The following is a 20,626-nucleotide window of genomic DNA, read 5'->3' as shown; positions in this document are numbered from 1 at the left end:
TTCTGCCCAGGCCAAAATATCCTCAAATTCCCCAGGCGATTTCTTAGTCAATGACCAGAAATACTCTCTACCGTAAACCCTGGGTAAATGCAATAGTTTTTTTGTTTCAGGGGCATAGGAGGGAATATCCAAAGCAAATCAGATATATGCCCTCAGGGTCTCTTCAGGGCTTTGCCTCACTTTGAACAAGCTGAAAGTTATTCTTTTGTACTTCTTGCTACTGCTAAAATTATGCAAGAACAGATTTTGAAAGTCTACAAAAGACTGGATACTCTGAGGGGACAGTCTTTCAAACCACCTTTGGGCAGAGTCAACCAGAGTAGTCAAGAACACTTCACACTTAATTCTATCTCCATAATAGTGTACCATAGCCATATTTTCAAATCTGGCTAGATGTTCTTCAGGGTCAGCACTCATATCATAATCCTTTATCTTTGCAGATTTGAAGTGCCTTGGAAGAGGTTCTCGGGCGATGACATCAGAGAAATGACATCCTTTAGGAACTGCTCGATTACTATTCTTGCCTCCAAACTGACCTTCCAAGATCTTCATTTTCTTCCTCAACTCCTCCAACTCTTCAGCTACAATAGGGACTTGGATCCAGCACTGGACTCCCTCTCGTCCACTCTCACTTCCTCTTTTCTTCCCCCTTGATCTCGCTCCTGCTCAGGCTCTGAGTGGGTAGAATGATGAGAAGGGGCCTTTCTTGCTATGGCCTTCTTGAAGACATCGATATAATCCTAGCCAATTCTGCATATGACAAAGTGATGGTAGGTTGAGGTCCCATGAGTGAAGGGCCACCTTGACCAGAAAGAAGTAGGTTATATCCAGGAACCCAAGAGTTTTCCTGGTTCGTTCTTCTAGTGGGAGCCATATCTACGTCTTGAGCTCAATTTTCCATAGACGACGCCAATGATGTGATCCGAGTGAATAAAGTGAGCTAGGTTGAGCAATCCACCGAATCTTGATATGAAGATGATGAAGGGAGACTGAGCTGTAATGATGTCCTGAACATAGGAAAACAAACGCGTGAATGGGCTCCGGAGGTGTGTCCAGCGTGACTACTCCGATGCTGAAGTTAGTAGGAGAAAAATGAAGAGAACCAGTGTAGCTTTTACAGAGAAATAAATGCTACTGGTGTGTATATGTGTGAATATATGTCAAGATATGTGAATGAATTAAATGCAAAGCAAACCGATTTTTATAGGAAGGAAAGATGATATTTTTCTTTATTTTCAGTGCCTACTTACTACTTTTAGCCTCCTCCTATATAAATATTTTGTCACGCCGTTTTGACTTTGCCATTATGTCGAATCAGTAAGATACTGTCAGGAACGCTTATCGAGATAAGATATCGTCTGCTCCCCTCCCTCGAGTGCGCTACTATCACCGAGGCATCCCGAGTAGAGAGGTTCATCACCCGGGAATTCGCTGAGAGCTCGGGCCTCTGGTTGCCTGGGTAAATGACGTCCCGAAGTACTCACATGTCCTGCTTCTTATGAGTTCCTTTTGTAAAAACTTACTATGATCGGGGTTGTCCATTTATTGCCCCAGGTCATTCATCATTCATGACCCGGGCTCTTACGAGGGTATCATGTATACATATTAGTTACACGGAAATAGGATTTGGAATTGCTATAAAAAAAATCATACAATAATTATAAGTATAACAAAACTTAATTATATCATAATATTTACCTGAAATAGAGCAAGATCTCGAACTCCTGAAAATTCATAAACACAAAAAATTGTAGAATGACTGAACGTAAGAGAGAAGAAAACGGGGATAGAGAAAAAAAATGGTCAGTCACGAATCACGACAAAAGGAAGAAAGACATTTGTCATTATTTAAATTTATCATTTATTTTTTACGATAATTCGATAAATTATTCAAATTATAATTTGATAAAAAAACAAAAACCCATGAAATGTGGGAAGTGAACTGGCAAGATTTATTGGAATCTCGTCGGATCCACGGTTGACCTATGCCCAACGGTACTGTAGGGGTTGGAATCTTCATTTTTAATCGAACCAAATCTTATTCCAAATAAAAATTTTGATTTATTATTTTGTATCATTTGGAGAAGACGATATACGATTAAATTACAATTTGTTAAATCATTTTAAAACAAGCTTATTGAAGTGTTATTTTGTCCAAATTAGCATTAATATTTGAGTAGGTTTCTTCTGAGACGGTATCACGAATCTTTATTTGTGAGACGAGTCAACCCTATCGATGTTCACAATAAAAAGTAATACTCTTCACTTAAAAGAGTAATAATTTTGTATGGATGATCCAAATAAGAGAACTGTATCACAAAATACGACCCGTGAGACTGTCTCACGTAAATTTTTGTTTTATTATTTTACTTAGTCAGCTTGTTACAATTACGCATCAAACTCGAAATCTCATTCTACATTGGATATTTTGGTGATACATGTATAATTCATGTGTGTGTATCATTATATACATATCTCCATTTCTTTTCTTTTTTTTTTTTTTACCGTAAATCTTCTTTTTAGCATGTTATTTCTGGAATTTGTTTGACTCTGGATTTGATTTGTTTTTCTATTATTTTTTAGAATATCTCTATTTCTTTTTTCCGTTTTAAAGTGTGAGCTATAAAAGTCGAAATCAATTTGCCATTTTCGTTTTATAGAATATAGAAAATTCACATTTAACCATGCATACAACATATTATAATCCACCCAACCGATCCAATTGAATTGTAAATGAATCGAATCGAGTCAAATTTAGTAAAAATTTAAGGCTCACATTTAGAACATGTTTGATTTTGGCTCTAATTCAAATACAAATCAAATATTTATTGAATCGTTATAAAAATTCACGAACCAACTCAATTCATTTAGTGTCCTAAATCCGACCAATGTCCAAACCAATCTCAGCTCCAACCTAGCTCGAGTCAGGTTTAACTTAAAATTCTCTTCGCTCGAGCTCCAGCTCTCCTCCAACCCATTTTATATAATATTTAAAAAATGGAGCAGATGATTTCATTCGGTCGCGCTCTTTTGGCTCCATTACACCACCAACGTGGCCGCCTTCTATCCATAAGGTAAAGTACATGTTCTTCTGCACCTCCAGCATATATATATATATATATATATATATATATATATATAGTATATATATATATATGTATGTATGTATGTATAAACACACACACACAAAAATCGAAGAAGATGGGTGATTGCAGAAACGAAGAAGACGAAGATGGGGGCGAGAGAATCTGCTGCTATTTTCACCCGAGGGAGATGGTGATCGGAGTCTGCTCCTTCTGCTTGCAGGAGAGGCTCTCCGCCGTAGCCTCCGATCAGAAGAGAGCGAAGCACCATTTCCACCACACTTTCTGCAGTCTGAAGAAGGTTTTCGCGCTCACGAGATTCGTCAATCGGGTGGAGAATTTAAGGCAGGGAAAGAAATCCGACGACTCTGATGCATGTTCTTCGTCTCTCTGCAGCCAAGAAGGTGATTTCAGCTCCATTTTCTTCTTCATTTTGTTTGTTTTTCGAGGAAACGGAAACTGGGTTTTTTCATGGAGAACCATTCCCAGCTTTCTTCATTCTTTCATTTACGTATAAATTCTTTCAATCACACCTTCATCAATTTATCAAACATATGAATTATGTATGAAATCGCTATCGTTTTACTTGACATATGTTCATTAGCACAGTCAGAAACATGACTCTGTCCATGTGAGAATTTTAAACTCTAAACTTTTTTAATATTTTAAATTAATATACCGAATTAATATCATATTATTTCAAAATTATACAAAATTTATATTTATATATTTTTTTTAAAAAAAATTAGATCACCTAGGGTTTAAAAGAGCACATGGCTCCGCCCCTGCATACATTAATGAATTTCGTGTTTTGTTTGTTCTCGAAATATCGTTTTAAACTTGAAATATCGACGATGGTTCGATTAGATTATGACGATCTTTTATTTTACGACAATGTGATATGGAAGTGACCTTATGGCAATGAATTCAATCACATTTACACATGATTGGGTTTTTTCTTTACGTCTATGCTCAGACTCTTTCATATCCATCAAGTTTGAAGCAAATGGTGTGGCCTCGTGGGACAAGGATAAAATCCCCAAAATACCCATCAACCTACAATGTGACAAATCTTGGGGTGATGGAAATGGGAACAAGGTCGAGAAGAAGAGTGTGTTGGAGCACTTAAAGCCACGTGGAATGCTGAGGTGGCGAAGACGGGTTGGTCGGTTCTTCAATCTCTTTAGATGGAACAAGTCCAAGAAAGAAAATAGATGCAAGAGAAGAAAGGTAAAAGGATCAAAAGCAAGATTGGGATGGATAAGATGCCTAAGAAAAAGGAGGACCAATGAGTAAAGGGGCGAAAAAGACATTTTACCCATCTCATTTAAAGTTTGAACTTCACTTGCATCATGTTAGTGGAAAGTGAAAATGCAATCTATTGGCCAAATTTTTTTTTATTTTTTTTCCCCATTTTTTTTTTTTTTTTTGCAACAATCACTTGAGACTATTTCTCTCTGTGTAAATGTACTTCTTTTTGTGATTGAACATTTTATTCACAATTTTCTAAGTACATTAGCTATATCAGCCTATCATAGCAAATTTCATCAAGTTGCGCTGACATGAAATGATTCAGATTTGAAAGTGGATTTCTTTATGAAATTATTTGCTTCGATTAACATATAATTTCAAAGTGGTTTTTAAATACATTAATTAGGAATATGTTGTTTGGATAAAAAAATTTAAGAATTTCAAATAATCAAAAGTCTACTATATTATTCTTCATATATTTTGAAATTAAAACAGTATTATGATTAGAAAATATCCATGTTCAATTTACAATGAAATAATTTTACATTTTATTTATTTTAGTTTATTTTAATTAGATAAATAAATAAACATTTAAAATTATTTAATTTTTAATGTTTATATATATTATAACATAAAAATTTCGTAATATAGATATATCAAGTCCATCAAATGATCAACTATTATTTTTCTCATTAAATTTATCTATAATTAACATAAGAAATACTTTTGGAGCTATCATTCTATAATAAAATCAAAATTTTAATCCACACATATCAATTAAAAAATATATTCTATTAACACATTTTCCATATTGGACAATATTAATAAAATCGAGTTCACCTCTTATTTATTTAAATAGAAAAGAATATTTATATAAATAAACATCAAACAAAATATTAATATTTTCCCACAAAGCAATCATATAAAAACATATTATCAAGATTTGAAGTCCGAGTTTCAAATCCGAAGAAGCCTTCTATAAATAAGGAAGCAAAAGGAAGATGAAGGCATCGATCAACCTCTTCATTTTTCTTCAAATATTTGTAATAATTCTCCTTCAAGTATATGTGTAGTAAGTTCAGCTACTATTAGTAGTTAAACAAGTTTCTCCTCCTCTACAGGAGGTTACTATGTATTGATAGATGTTTGTGTTTGAATAAAAGAGATCTTTATTCTTAGCCCCTGTCATGTATTATTTTCAAAATTTTATTTTATACTGTACACCCTAAGGTAGGAAACGAATTAGAGTTGTGCCAAGTGCCGCTGAAGGAATCTGCGTCAGTAACCATCAGTTGTGATCGCGTGGTTGGAATGTGAGGAGCAGCTCGTAAAATACGGTGGATATAACCCGGTGGTACTCCGATCAAAAAATATAAGATTTAATTTATTTTACGGAAGCATGGGCCATGATTTAAAGAAAAAATCAAATTATTTAAAATTAAAGTATAAAGGGTATTTTGGGAAATCGGGTAGTATAACCAAAATTGATAAATTTTGAGTACTGAAACCTAAATTGCCCTTAGCTATATCAGCCTATCATAGCAAATTTCATCAAGTTGCGCTGACACGAAATGATTTAGATTTGAAAGTGGATTTCTTTATGAAATTATTTTCTTCGATTAACATAGAATTTCAAAGTGGTTTTAAATACATTAATTGGGAATATGTTGTTTGGATAAAAAAAAATTTAAGAATTTCAAATAATCAAAAGTATACTATATTATTCTTCATATATTCTGAAATTAAAACAGTACTATGATTAGAAAATATCCATGTTCAATTTAAAATGAAATAATTTTACATTTTATTTATTTAAATTTAATTTAACTAGATAAATAAATAAACATTTAAAAATATTTATAATTTTTAATATGTATAAATATTATAACATAAAAATTTCATAATATAGCCATCGAACGATCAACTATTATTTTTCTCATCAAATTTATCGATAATTAATATAAGAAATACTTTTCGAACTATCATTCTATAATAAAATCAAAATTCGATCCACACATATATATTCTATTAACCATTTTCAATATTGGACAATATTAATAAAATCGAGTTCACCTCTTATTTATTTAAACAGAAAATAATATTTATATAAATAAACATCAAACAAAATATTAATATTTTCTCACAAAGCAATCATATAAAAACATACCCATATTCACAATAAAAAGTAATACTCTTAGCATAAAAAGTAATACTTTTTCATGAGTGATCCAAATAAAAGATCCGTCTCACAAATACGACCCGTGAAACCGTCTCACACAAGTTTTTGCCTTCTAAAATAGTCATGAGTTGTTACACCAAAACATCAACAAAATTCTTATATTTGACTTATTAGTTAGTTGAGTGAGTCTACCGTCTCACAGATCTTAATCTGTGAGACGGGTCAACCCTACCGATATTCACAATAAAAGTAATATCCTAAAAAGTAATACTTTTTCATAGATAATCCAAATAAGATATCCGTCTCACAAATACGACCGGTGAGACCGTCTCACACAAGTTTTTGCCTAGTTTTTGTGAACAACATTTTATAATACTCATGAGTTAATAAGAAAATGCTCTCATTTTATTTTCTCCTCACCCGGAAGCGATTTTTGGACCACCGTAAATATTTCGATGAAGGTCATCATGTAATTCAATACGGCTTGATCTTTCTTCCTTCTCTTGCTAGTCAGGAACTCTTGAAAAGATGCGGCCATCATGCGCCAACAACCTCAACCAAATAATATTTTTTTTTTTTTTGGCTTTTTTCCTTTTATTGGACATTGAATCCAACGATTCTGAATGTCGTGATGGTTCATGTGTGGAGTTAATTACCTCAGTTTCTTCATCCTCCTCCAACACATTGGCGCCTTCTTCAAACATTTCAGCCCCTAAGCCGATCAATCTATCTCTTCCGGATAGAAGCACAATATCTTTCCAAATCTCTATTACTTTATTTTGCATTCATTTGGCATCCGAATGCGACTAGCACTTGTACAAAAACTCAAATAAACTCTAGCCAAATATTGATTGTTCATGTCTCTATTCCATGACAAACAAAATCAAAGGTATATTTACAAAATCCAAATGCAAAATATTATTTACCTCTATAGTTTTTTCCTCTCGATGGTATCACCGACATGAATGAATGGTTGAGTTACCATCGGAAAGTCATCAAGTCCATGGATAGTTGATACTAGCTCCCCTTTTCATCTTGCTAGTTATACAAGAAATATTTCTTCATTATAACAAAATATAAACAAATAATACATTCACAAGAATTGGAACTGGACGACCTACCACCGAAGAAGATTTGTTCACATGAGATGCCTTGTCGCTTATGCCTATACTTTATGGCATTTATGTTGTTGGAGAAGGCAAGAAGCAATGTCAATAGCTAGGGAAGTTACCTCCTATCGCAAATGCCTTCAGCTAGCAATGTCAAGTGGCATCTTGGCAGCTGCGGCTAGTAAAGCAGCCTATCTTCAAAATCTATGTGAATGAAGAGTTACACTTTGATCCACATAAGGTAGTAGAGATTCATGAAGGTTCAGTTTATTTTAAGAGGAATAACATTAGAGAAATACATATTAGTGTTTGATGCCCCTTAAAATTGCCACATTTGGACGAATCCAAACTCATCTCAAAGTATGCCCTGGACCTATCAGAGTCAGGCCCCATTATTGGATAAGGTCCAGTTTACCGAGCTCAACCATACAGTTAGAAGTCCGGACATATAAATCTCAGCCTATGGGACCCCTAATAGGGCTGGTCTCCCCAACTCAATCTACTAGAGGCCCGATCCCACCAAGAGGCCGGGAAATCCGAGCCCCGACATAGTTAGGAAATCTGAAGACATTCTTGCTAATAGATAAGAGATCCTGATACACGGAATTCAATCAAACCTAATCAAGATAAGGTAAGAGTCAGAGTAGCCATCAAGAGTCCTAACTGCCACAGTCAATGAGTCCTACCGTCTGAGGTCTCCTATCTCAGGTAGTAGGGATGTAATCGAGTCGAGCCGAGCCGAACTCTTGATTGTTTGAGTTTGGTTCGTTTATAATCGAGCCGAGCTCGAACTTTATTTAGCAAATATATGCATGGCTCACGAGCTTATTCAAGCATTTATCGAGCCTAAACAAGCTTAATAAATATGAATTATACATTTAAATTTTCATTAAATTAATTAAAAAGTAAATTATATATTTAAAGGAAAATATATTTTTCTTATTAAAATTTATAAATTTATTATAATAAATAAATTTAATAGAATTTTGTATATATTTCATAAATAATATGCAAAATCAATAAATCAAATATCAAAACTATTATTTTTTCATCTAAAAGATAACTTACCAACGAACATGTTAACGAGCTAACGAGCCGAATACTGTAAAGCTTGAGTTTGGTTTGTTTACCTTAACGAGCCTCATTAAACGAGCTTTTATCGAATCGAGCTTCGAATAGCTCACAAACGGTTTAGTTCGTTTACATCCCTATCAGGTAGGATTCTACCTAAGCAAGAGTCCTACTCCAATAAGGTAATTAGCATCTTCTTCTTATATAAATATCAGGTATTGGTCATGGTTTAACACAGTCGCATTATCTTGCTCAATTAGCGTTAATATATTTCTCTCTCACTTAATTTTTCTCTTCGGAATGACTTAAGCATCGGAGGGGTCATGCCGGAAAATTCTCTGGCACCCCTAACCCTATTTCTCTTTGTACAAAACCCAGAGTACTTACCCGACCCACTCACCTGCTAAGATTTATCCAGACCGAACTCAAGGTAAAATGTCAGTATCATCAATTGGCACTGTCTGTGGGAATTCGAAGGAGAAAGAGATACGATGGTGAATACTGAAGATATTTCTAATGTGAGCGAGGAAAATCGAAGTAATGATGGCAAACAGAGCCTCATTGCGGCCGAACTAAGACAATTAATTGCTGCAACAGTAGAGCAAGTATTTGTCAGGCGGGAAGGAGGGGGTCTACCCCTTCCACCATCCGACTAGGAGGCACAGCTTGCCGAGATAAAGAAGATGGGAGAGGAGATTGAGCAGTTGAAGGACTAGCGGAATGGGAATCCCCCCTCCAACAACTCGGGCCATACCATTATCTGCCGAGATTCTAGCTGAAGTACTTCCTAAAAACTTCAAATTCCCAAACATCGCAGATTATGATGAGAAGGGAGACCCCAAGGACCAACTATCGCATTTCAAAAATGCTGCACTCCTCCACCAGTACTCGGACCCCATCAAATGCCGAGTTTTCCTTACAAATCTAATAGTGTCGGCTCAATAGTATTTCAATCCTGATTCGACCCGATGACATCAAGACTTTCCAGGATTTTAGTCGAGCCTTCCTCCATCAGTTCGTCAGTAGAAAAAAACATTCAATCACTATTTTCAGTCTCTTTGCCATGAGACAGAAGGAACACGAGAGATTACGAGCATATATACGAAGGTTTAGCGTTGTCGTCATTGAAGTGCCAACCAAAAGTACTCGGACCCCACCAATACTGTAATGCCCAAGAAGTATAGAATTGATAAACCAAGATTAGTAATCGTTATTAACGTGAGACTCGGAAGATATGAAAACGCATGACATGCAATGAGGGAAGAAAAGACATGAGAAAATAGGGTTTGCAAGACCGCATCCGCGCCCAGAACAGGAGTGCACCCGCGGTCATGCAATTGTGGATTTTTGCAAGAAAGGTCGAAGCATCACCGCACCCGCGGTGCAACCAAGACCGCACCCGCGGTGCATGGACAGAAAGTTGGCAAATTTTATTCGAGGCGACACCGCACCCGCGGTAAGAACAAGACCGCACCCGCGGTGGTGGTACCACACCCGCGGTCTAAGATGTACCGCACCCGTGGTGGTGAATTTCAGAAAATGAGGATAATGCCGAAGCATGAGCGCACCCGCGCTCCTTGCACTACCGCACCCGCGGTCATGCGTGGTTGCTGAAAAATGATGCCACGTTTCAAAGTTTGCATGCAATATATATATAAATGATTGACACGTTATTTCTCAGAAAAATCAGAATAAGGTCGAGGTTTTGGAGAGAAAATATCTACGCCTTTTAAACTCGCGATTGTGAGAAATCCGTCTATCAGAATTCAAATCCGACTTCAGTTTTGAGCTTCTCTTGACTTGAGCTACACAAGGACGTAAGTTTCGTTACGTTTTGAGATGTTTTGAGAATATGATGTTGCTAGAATTGCATGGGATTCAGATATGGTGTTTCTACTACCGTAGACAATGTAGAATTGAAGACATATTAAAGAACAGACTGTTTTTGTATTTGTTATATTTTTCAGAGTTGATTTGACTGAGATTTCATATCAGAATTGTATTGTTATTGAGATTATGACTAGTATTGTTATTGATTATGAAGTCTGATATTATATTTATGATGTTTAGACTGACGGGGTATCGAGACTATGTTGTTATGCCGTTTAAACATCAGTTGATTTAGATTGATCAGATTCAGATATGATGTCGATTAGATTGGGATATTATTGATATGACTCACATTGTATCTTGTTCAGACATTGATCAGATTGTATACTGAATTGAGTATTGATAAGAACAGATTTTATATTGAGTTATTCACTGATACAATGTATTCGATATTGTCATTTCAGATTGATATGGACAGATTTGAATACAGATCATCGTCTTCGTCAGACCGGGACGACAAAGGTATAATTCATGTGATATTCGGGAATAAACAACTCAATTGAGATCACTTCTTGAGTTGCCCAATAAATCACACACTATATTCTTGTTTATGTTTTATATGATTATGCTTTGTTTACTGATTGTATTCATGCATTTAAGATAGGACAGTTTGGAGATCAGCCAGACTGCTAGACGTTCGGTGATATCACAGCTTAGGAGAAGATCACCTCTCCTATTGTAGATGTGGATACAGATCAGACCGAAGTCTAGGAATAAGACGTACAGTCACCCCGAGTGGTAGGGTAGGTGATAGATCGTCTTATTCACACCGGGATCCCTAGAGTTATAGATCGAGTCAAGTCTAGACATGATTTGATTAGGACTTCATGCTTATATGGATGTGGCTCCTAGATAATGGGACCCATCGTTATTGCTTCCAGTTGTGCTAGCATGTTTTTATGATTTAGATCGTTTATATGCATGTTTATCTGATTTGAGTTACATGCTTCTTTGATTTATTTCATAGATTATGAAATATATTGGTTTATACAGGATCACATGTTTTATGAATTAGTTTGTTTATATACATGCTTACCATGTTTTATACTGGGATTTATTCTCACTGGAGTTATCCGGCTGGTGTCTTGTTTGTATGTGTGCATGACATCAGGGGAGGCAGGATCGGGGTCACGAAGATGATGAGAGAAGACGAGTTTAGCGTGGTGATTCCGGACTTACAGTAGATTGGATTTTACTACTAGAATTTTAGGAGTGAACCTTAGATTAGAATGTTGTACATTATTGTATTTTTAATACTGAATTGTATTTTATATACAGACATGTATAGTATTTAGATTCCATTACCTTCCGCAGTTATATAATTTAAAAAGAAAAATTGTAGACCCTGTTTATCAGAACAGATAATTAAATCCCAACGATGATTAAGAACTTGATTAGCGTACGGGTCCCCACAACAGGTGGTATTAGAGCGATAGATCCTTTAGATTGAGATAGTCAGAGTTGATAGATCCTTTAGACTGAGATATAAGAGAATGAGCGGGGTAGATTGAATTTTCTTCCTTGCATGTGATTGCTAGCATGAGATTTACGTCAATGTTGATTTGCATGATGTGTGCTAGCATGATTTATTGCTTTTCCTATTACATGTTGTCTGTATCTGAATTGATTGCAGCATGTAATTGTTAAGCCTGAATCAGAACCGAGTCTGGATCAGAGGTATATGATCAGAGGATGGCTGAGACAGTTTGTATAGATTAGGTACTAATCTGTTTGATTATCAGATATACCGCCTCGAAGAATTTCAGAAAAGGGCAGTACTTCTTCTGAACAGATGGATGCATTCGAAACCCAGCTAGAAGAAAAGATGAAAGAATTTCAGTTATTGCAGCCGCCGATTCTGAGTGGTACCGAGACATCCGAAGATTGTCAGAATTGGTTTGATGATATAGAGATTTTGTTTGATTTACTTGATTGTACGGATGAACAGAGAGTTAAAATGGTACCTTATCAGTTACGAGAAGCCGCCAGGAGTTGGTGGATTACCAGTAGAAGAATGTGGGAACAGAGAGGTACAGTGATTTCGTGGGAAATATTCAGAACTGAATTTTATCGACGATTTTTCTCAGTCTCGTACCGAGAGGACAAGAAAGCAGAGTTTGAGAATTTAAGCCAAGGTCAATTGAATATTGATTAATATATTGCCAAATTCTCTACTCTACTGCATTTTGCTCCTCAGATAGCTGGAAATGATGAAGCTATAGTGAATCAGTTCATCAGAGGGTTGAATTCGGAGGTAGTTGCATTTATGAATCTGCAGCGACTTTACCATTTTGCGGATATCTTGAGTAGAGCGAAGAGAGCTGAGTCAAGTCTGATTAGACAATTGACACGGCTGTGTGTGAAGCAACCCCAGACACAGCAATCCCCTCTTCGATATGAGCGTGGCAGTACGAGTGGGAAACAAGATTTGATGAAAACTCGTAAGAAGCCATTCAAGAAGTTGGGAAGTGGTTCCTCCAGTTCAAGTGGTTCCAGCACAAGCCATACTGATGTCTATTGTAGGACTTGTGGAGGGAGACATTTTTCAGAGCAATGCCAAGGAGTGCTTGGTAGATGCAATATTTGTAAACAGCTGGGGCATTTTGCTAAAGTTTGTCTCCAGAGATGGTCTCGAAGATCTTAGGGAACATCGTTTATTTGAGAAACAGACCCAGAATCCACAACAGGTACTATGCTTTATAATTCGATTGCATATGTATTGATATATACTACTGCATTCCCTACGATTATCTTAGACTGAATTGCATTGATATATGATGTATCTGTGGGGTTTGTTTGTACTGTGGTATTGATTCTTATTTGTTGAGAAAGAAAGAGTGATATCAGAAATTTCTACAGTAAGATAAGAATAAGATTGAGTTAGATTATAATGTACTTGTGTCTTCTGATTCGACCGCATTATTGATGTTAATATGCTAAACAAGTATAGAACTATTGTAGATTCCAGTCAGGAAAGTACAAGATTCAGACCAGATATGGCTGATGAGTAGAGATTTCACAGTAAGGATTCTAGATTTCGAATTCCTTTGATATCTGTGTTGTATATGACTCGATTAATACAGAAAGGAACAGATAGTATCTTTATGTATTCAGTAGATTGACCGAAATCGAGCATAGCATTTGCAGATTTGCTAATGATGTACAAATTAACTGATCTTGCCCAGATAAGATTTTAGAATTGCTTTATATCAGAAAGATAGATTTCAGAATTGAATTCAGATCAGTTATTGATTGTTGTTTTAGAATTCAGTACAGAATATTATTGAATGTACAGAATGATACAGAATGAACTGAAAGATCAATAAAAGAGTACGACCAGGAGTTATATTTGATTTAGTGTTTCTCTTTGGCATGTTTCAGTATATTCAGAGATGTTCTGATGATTTTATGCTTGTTATACCTGTGAGATTTTGATATTGCAGCACTTGATTGATTATATTGAATAATTGAAGATTGTGTTAAATATTCAGAGAACTATGATCATTGTATACAGAAATGGGTCAGGTATGAATCCAGTATGCATTTATTGATACAGTGTTTATTCAGAATATACAGTATCTGAAGATCGGTTGATTTAGACAGTTAAGACAGAAAGATCAGGAATTCCAGAAATGTCAGAAATTTATCACCTGCAGATTATCTTATTCTGATTATTTTATTCTCTTATTGTTATATATCTGCTGAGTATTGTTATTGTTCTACATCAGTATTTGTGATATCTTATATTGTTGGGAGCATATGTTATTTGCAGATGAGATAGAGCAGTTGATCTGGGCAGTATGAGGATTGGTCAGATAGCCAGAATTTACAGTTGCTTGATTTTGTTATTTTATGAGTTTTCTTAAACTCACTAGATCTGTATAGGTTCTTTCTATTCTGAATCTGATGTAATATTTCTGTTATTGTGAATCAGTGCTGATACATTTTCTTGTAACCAGTTGACTGTACATCAGTTTAGGAATCAGAGGGTTCAGAATTGTATTTTGCTAATCAGAACAGAACATCAATCAGAATTAACAGATCTGTGATTTTGTGTTGGATGGGACTGATTATTTTATGATATCAACATGTTTCAGAATTTTTTACAGATTTTGGTATTGATAGTCAGAGCCGAATACCAGGTAGGTATTTCTTTCTTAATTTATGTTATTAACTGAGTGTTTATACAACATGGTTCGAATCTGAATTCACAGAGAACGTCAGAACCGAACAGTTATGGATTCAATTTTCATTCAGATAGTTGAGAATGTATGATATTCAAACAGACAGTCGTGATATAAACCGATCAGATCAGTTATAACAGAATTGTGTTGGCAGAAATTGTACTGATATGTTTAAATCGCTAACAGAAAAGACAGAAAGATAGAAATCAGAAGATTTATTACAGGATTGTGTAGTTCTAAATAGAAATGGGAGTACATTTCTATAGCCTTGGTAATGAACTTACCGTTATTTGTACGGATTGTGTAATATAATATGATTAAGATTGACAGATTGTTCAATCTATATCTAATAGTTTGTACCAGATAACGTACAAACATGACTAAATGACACAGGTCGGTGTCAGAAAAGTGGTCAGAAAGATCAGAATGCCATAGTAGATTATGTCAGATTGTGATTTTGCTTGAGCTTGTACTCGTGACAGAATATATCATGAACTCTTTCTTAGATTGTTTCACAGATTGACAGACAGTCAGAAGGGGTTATCCAGATATTGGAAGACTTTGGGTACAGCTGTAGTGCTGGATGTTAGCACTATACAGCTTTAGTGCTGAAGGTTAGCACTCGTTCTTATGAATTATTGTCACTGTATGAATTACTATATGACAATAGCTGTTAAGATAGTTCAGAATGGACAGACTTAGGAAACCAACGTCGGATGATGACGATTGGTATTTGAAGCTGAAGATGGTATATGTCCTTGATTGGGATAAACAGACTGGGTAACACTACTGGCATTGGGTTGTTATGAGCTGTCGATTGGTTTATACGGACGTGTATAGCCAGTAATGCGAGACTGATTCTGTCAGAAGAATTGAAGAAGTGTTATGACATGACACTTAACGAATTCTTATTCCAGACTGGAATTAGATATGGGAGTTTAGTTTAAACTCTGTGATACATTTCTTCTGATATCTTTGAATTGATTGTTGTGAGTTCGAGGACGAACTCAGATCTAAGAGGGGGAGAAATGTAATGCCCAAGAAGTATAGAATTGATAAACCAAGATTAGTAATCGTTATTAACGTGAGACTCGGAAGATATGAAAACGCATGACATGCAATGAGGGAAGAAAAGACATGAGAAAATAGGGTTTGCAAGACCGCACCCGTGCCCAGAACAGGAGTGCACCCGCGGTCATGCAATTGTGGATTTTTGCAAGAAAGGTCGAAGCATCACCTGCACCCGCGGTGCAACCAAAACCGCACCCGCGGTGCATGGACAGAAAGTTGGCAAATTTTATTCGAGGCGACACCGCACCCGCGGTAAGAACAAGACCGCATCCGCGGTGGTGGTACCGCACCCGCGGTCTAAGATGTACCGCACCCGCGGTGGTGAATTTCAGAAAATGAGGATAATGCCGAAGCATGAGCGCACCCGCGCTCCTTGCACTACCGCACCCGCGGTCATGCGTGGTTGCTGAAAAATGATGCCACATTTCAGAGTTTGCATGCAATATATATATAAATGATTGACACGTTATTTCTCAGAAAAATCAGAATAAGGTCGAGGTTTTGGAGAGAAAATCTCTACGCCTTTTAAACTCGCAATTGTGAGAAATCCATCTATCAGAATTCAAATCCGACTTCAGTTTTGAGCTTCTCTTGACTTGAGCTACACAAGGACATAAGTTTCGTTACGTTTTGAGATGTTTTGAGAATATGATGTTGCTAGAATTGCATGGGATTCAGATATGGTGTTTCTACTAACGTAGACAATGTAGAATTGAAGACAAATTAAAGAACAGACTGTTTCTGTATTTGTTATGTTTTTCAGAGTTGATTTGACTGAGATTTCATATCATAATTGTATTGTTATTGAGATTATGACTAGTATTGTTATTGATTATGAAGTCTGATATTATATTTATGATGTTTAGACTGACGGGGTATCGAGACTATGTTGTTATGCCGTTTAAACATCAGTTGATTTAGATTGATCAGATTCAGATATGATGTCGATTAGATTGGGATATTATTGATATGACTCACATTGTATCTTGTTCAGACATTGATCAGATTGTATACTGAATTGAGTATTGATCAGAACAGATTGTATATTGAGTTATTCACTGATACAATGTATTCGATATTGTCATTTCAGATTGATATGGACAGATTTGAATACAGATCATCGTCTTCGTCAGACCGGGACGACAAAGGTATAATTCATGTGATATTCGGGAAGAAACAACTCAATTGAGATCACTACTTGAGTTGCCCAATAAATCACATATATATTCTTGTTTATGTTTTATATGATTATGCTTTGTTTACTGATTGTATTCATGCATTTAAGATAGGACAGTTTGGAGATCAGCCAGACTGCTAGACGTTCGGTGATATCACAGCTTAGGAGAAGATCACCTCTCCTATTGTAGATGTGGATACAGATCAGACCGAAGTCTAGGAATAAGACGTACAGTCACCCCGAGTGGTAGGGTAGGTGATAGATCGTCTTATTCACACCGGGATCCCTAGAGTTATAGATCGAGTCAAGTCTAGACATGATTTGATTAGGACTTCATGCTTATATGGATGTGGCTCCTAGATAATGGGACCCATCGTTATTGCTTCCAGTTGTGCTAGCATGTTTTTACGATTTAGATCGTTTATATGCATGTTTATCTGATTTGAGTTACATGCTTATTTGATTTATTTCATAGATTATGAAATATATTGGTTTATACAGGATCGCATGTTTTATGAATTAGTTTGTTTATATACATGCTTACCATGTTTTATACTGGGATATATTCTCACCGGAGTTATCCGGCTGGTGTCTTGTTTGTATGTGTGCATGACATCAGGGGGGCAGGATCGGGGTCACGAAGATGATGAGAGAAGACGAGTTTAGCGTGGTGATTCCGGACTTACAGTAGATTGGATTTTACTACTAGAATTTTAGGAGTGAACCTTAGATTAGAATGTTGTACATTATTGTATTTTTAATACTTAATTGTATTTTATATACAGACATGTATAGTATTTAGATTCTATTACCTTCCGCAGTTATATAATTTAAAAAGAAAAATTTTAGACTCTGTTTATCAGAACAGATAATTAAATCCCAACGATGATTAAGAACTTGATTAGCGTCCGGGTCCCCACAAATACCTTCTGATCTTTTCTCTTCTTGAATGAATTCTTTTCATCCTTAAACTTCTTCTTGTTATGAGATCGACCTTCTTTGTCAATTGGCATTCTCTCATCATTTTTTGGTTTAGGGCAGTCGGCTCTGTAATGCCTGACTTTCACATAATTGATACATGCATTTTCCTCATCAGTGGACTCTTTTTTGTAATGATTAGGTTTTCTTAGGTTTTGGAAATTGCTCTGGTTCTTTCATAAAACTTGCCTAATTTATTTACAAATGGCGACATTCCATCATTGCTTAATTGCTCGGTTGACTTCTCTTTCGAGACAAATTGAACACTTGATCCAGTAGCCAGAGCCTTCGTCAGTTTGGCTATTGATTCACCATCAGTTATAGTTTCAAGTTCGAGTTCATATTTATCAATGTCTGCATACATATCATGCAGTTCATTTAGATTCACGTATAACCATAGTTGTGAGGCCCGGGGCCGAAGAGGGCGGGGGGTGATCGCCGGTGCCATCAGTTGCACGGACAATGAGCGGCTCCTGGCAGGCTTCTAGGTGGAGGGAACATGAATGAACCGTTCTTACACCGGAAGGAGAGGGATTCCGAGACTGTTCAATAATGGACTGTACAGTTGAAGAGGACATAAGCACGCTGGAAAGACTCGCCTTGGTACAGTGAGGAAAGTCGTCGAATATGGGGCGTTACAGTTGGTATCAGAGCCGACCTCTCTTAGTACGGTGTGGTTCGATGACGGACCAAGCGGAAGCTGGTGGGCATGTGAGGCCCGGGGCCGAAGAGGGCGGGAGGTGATCGTCGGTGCCATCAGTTGCACGGACAATGATCGGCTCCTGGCAGGCTTCTAGGTAGAGGGAACATGAATGAACCGACCTACACGGGAATGAGAATGATTCCGAGACTGTTCAATGTAATGGACTGTACAGTTGAAGTTGGCTTAAAAAATTTGATTGGTACTACTCATATCAAGAAGGTGCATCTTCATTTCGGTAGCTCATCACATAAGAACTCTAAAGTTAAGCATGCTTGACTTTGGGCAATTTTGGGATGGGTGACCTCCTGGGAAGTTTCCCAGGGTGCGTGTGAGTGAGGACATAAGCACGCTGGAAAGATCCGTCTTGATACAGTGAGGACAGTCATCGAATCTGGGGCGTTACAAGTGGTATCAGAGCCGACCTCTCTTAGTACGGTGTGGTTTGGGGACGAACGAAGCGGAAACTGGTGGGCATGTGAGGCCCGGGGCTGAAGAGGGCGGGGGGTGATCACCGGTGCCATCAGTTGCACGGACAATGAGCGGCTCCTGGCAGGCTTCTAGGTGGAGGGAACATGAATGAACCGTTCTTACACCGGAAGGAGAGGGATTCCGAGACTGTTCAATGTAATGGACTGTACAGTTGAAGAGGACATAAGCACGCTGGAAAGACTCGTCTTGGTATAGTGAGGACAGTCGTCGAATCTGGGGCGTTACAATAGTTTTGACATCTCATTCTATTTGGAGTGCCTCATTACTTTTAATTCTATCTCACGATTGTCATACTATTTCTAGGAGTAGCCAGTTCAATAATGATGATGTTCACTCTTTCATCGATGTCTGAATAGACTCCCAGACTTTCATCTTGATATTGTCAATTTGTTGAATAGTAACAGACAATTTGTTTTCTTTTGTCTTCACACAGTTGTATCAGTTTGTCCCAAATATATTTGGTAGTAGAGCACATCTTGATTTTTCTAAATGTGTTCCTGCCTAGTGTTTTATACAATATTTCTTTGGCAACATTATCCAGATTTTTATTTTCTTTTCTTCACCGGTACACTAGATTCTTTGTTTTTCAATCGTTTGCGGAGCACCGTCAGAAATGACAGCACCAATTTTTGTTTTCATGATCTTCATTGGTCCATTTGTGATGACGTACACATATTATCATCTTTTGCATCTAAATGAGCATGCATCTTGATTTTTCAACAGTCAAAATCCTCTTTGAAGAACACGAGAATCTTACTGAATGAGGCTATTGGAGCTTAATGTTCAGAGATAAGAATTAACTCTCTTTGATACCACATGTTAGGATCGAAGACCGATTTATAGGGGTTTAAATAAATAATCTCAGCAAATTCTAAAAATATTTCGGTTGGGATTACAACACTGAACTGTAATTCTTGTCGGTTGTGTATCAATAAGCTAGCAGTTTATCACTGCAAAAAAATAGGCTCACTGATAAAGTTTTAACATGCAATGACTTGAGTGTGTGTGATCAGATAGGCTATCAAATCGAAAGTTAAGAAAGAGTAATTGATAAGTAAATATCGCAAGTTTTTTTCTAAATGTTTGAAAACTTCAATACTCTTAAGTTTTCCATTTTTTTTACGGAATAATTTCATTAAAAGACTTTTACTGTTACAAAACTTTGAAAATATCCACTTCAGCAGGACTTACCACACAATCAAATTGAAACTCTTAGTATATCACACACTTAAATAAATTAGTAGTAAGTTCTACCTCAGTTATATGGATTTTGCAAATAAATTTAAAGCACAAAAATGATATTCGATTATGATAATGAACAATTTAGCATGTGAATGCTATGACTAGTTGGGCTTTTGAAAGTTGCTTTCAATTTCAAAGAACTTTTCTTAGATAGATAGAAAAAGTGAAGCAAGTAATCGACAATTCTTAAGTATGCTCT

General features: G+C 36.4%; 1 long non-coding RNA gene across 1 annotated transcript; it reads left to right on the top strand.

Moving 5' to 3' along the window:
• Positions 1-2,911: 2,911 nt before the first annotated feature.
• Positions 2,912-4,584, top strand: LOC140836215 (uncharacterized). The gene is made up of 2 exons (XR_012119031.1): positions 2,912-3,487; positions 4,060-4,584. It is a non-coding gene; the product is annotated as an uncharacterized lncRNA (long non-coding RNA).
• Positions 4,585-20,626: the final 16,042 nt, after the last annotated feature.

This window comes from Primulina eburnea, chromosome 7 (genome assembly GCF_022965805.1).
Source record: "Primulina eburnea isolate SZY01 chromosome 7, ASM2296580v1, whole genome shotgun sequence".
Taxonomy (NCBI): Eukaryota; Viridiplantae; Streptophyta; class Magnoliopsida; order Lamiales; family Gesneriaceae; genus Primulina; species Primulina eburnea.
This window is presented reverse-complemented; position numbering and strand designations above follow the sequence as displayed.